Source organism: Ixodes scapularis, unplaced genomic scaffold (assembly GCF_016920785.2).
Source record: "Ixodes scapularis isolate PalLabHiFi unplaced genomic scaffold, ASM1692078v2 PGA_scaffold10__122_contigs__length_95168666, whole genome shotgun sequence".
Lineage (NCBI taxonomy): Eukaryota > Metazoa > Arthropoda > Arachnida > Ixodida > Ixodidae > Ixodes > Ixodes scapularis.
In genome coordinates this window covers 26,921,957-26,923,076 of record NW_024609836.1, presented here as the reverse complement: position 1 = coordinate 26,923,076, position 1,120 = coordinate 26,921,957, and the positions used below count along the sequence as shown (strand labels likewise).

The 1,120-nt window shown below is 44.8% G+C and overlaps 1 non-coding gene across 1 annotated transcript; it reads left to right on the top strand.

The window, feature by feature from the left end:
- Positions 1 to 607: 607 nt before the first annotated feature.
- On the top strand, positions 608 to 730 carry LOC115312665. The gene has a single exon (XR_003917245.2). It is a non-coding gene; the product is annotated as a U5 spliceosomal RNA (small nuclear RNA).
- The last annotated feature ends 390 nt before the right edge of the window (positions 731 to 1,120 follow it).

Below are 1,120 nucleotides of genomic sequence, written 5' to 3'. Positions count from 1 at the left end.
ACACTGGTTGCTACTATACTCTGTTTCACCTTATGATGTACCGCAGGAAAGGCTACAAGCGCGAGCTCCTTGCTGTAGGACACATCTCGGTTGCACAAGCTCTCGTGCGCCAAGAGCAGCTCCCAACTCTATGAGCTCGCGCTTCTATCCTTGTCTGCGGTACAACATAAGGTGAAACGGAGTAAAGCGCTTGTTGAACATCTAGCGTACACTGTAATAACTCTATGGGTTAGCCTCGCACACGACCTACGAAGCACGGAGGTTCCGGTGATTCGCGTTCGAATCACAACCCAACTTGAGCAAAGGCGGTATAACATTGCCTTATCCGTCCATTCTTTTAACCAATTATGATTCACCATGAGGGGAGCTTCATTGCTGAAGTCTTATTTGGCACACACAAAATTCGTTTAAACAGATATTAATAGCAGGAAGGCATATGTTGTCGAAATAAGAGAAATACCCACAACCCGTGCCAACAGACGATGCGAACGATACGTCTTTCGTCAGACACATTTCGATGGGTTACCTTCAATTTCAACGTAAGGGTCACTGCAGTAGAATGGGCACACGTGAGACTAGGCGACTATTTTTCAGACAAGGAAATGCACAGCTCAGGCCCGGTCTCAAAGCGAGCTAACCCTTCGCCTTTTACTAAAGGTTACCGTGCGAACGGGCCACTAATGAGCCTTTAGGCCAATTTTTGGATGGCCCTGATCGTTTGACCGGGGCCACATGATTCAATACAAAATCAGAACAATCTTTTTTTTTGAACAAGGTGAAGTTTTCTCTCGGTGACGTTGTGAAACTCGGTATTCCTTAAGCAAGGATTGTTTTTAACTCTCACGACCTATTAGCGACGTGCGCCACCAAAAGAGTCTCTCTGTCTCATCTCTGTGATTTGTCAAACGACGAGTATATTGTCAGACTGTCAACTTTGACAGTGTTGGTTTAGGACCACGATGGTTCCTAGCTTACACCGTGCTTATTACACGCATTATCGAACTTTTTGCTGCGAATGATGATAAATCAGCTTGTACTTACCAGAGCAAAATAATAATACACTGAACAGGGCAAAACAGCTGACTAACAATTTTGCTTCAGTACGCATATTGTCACGAAT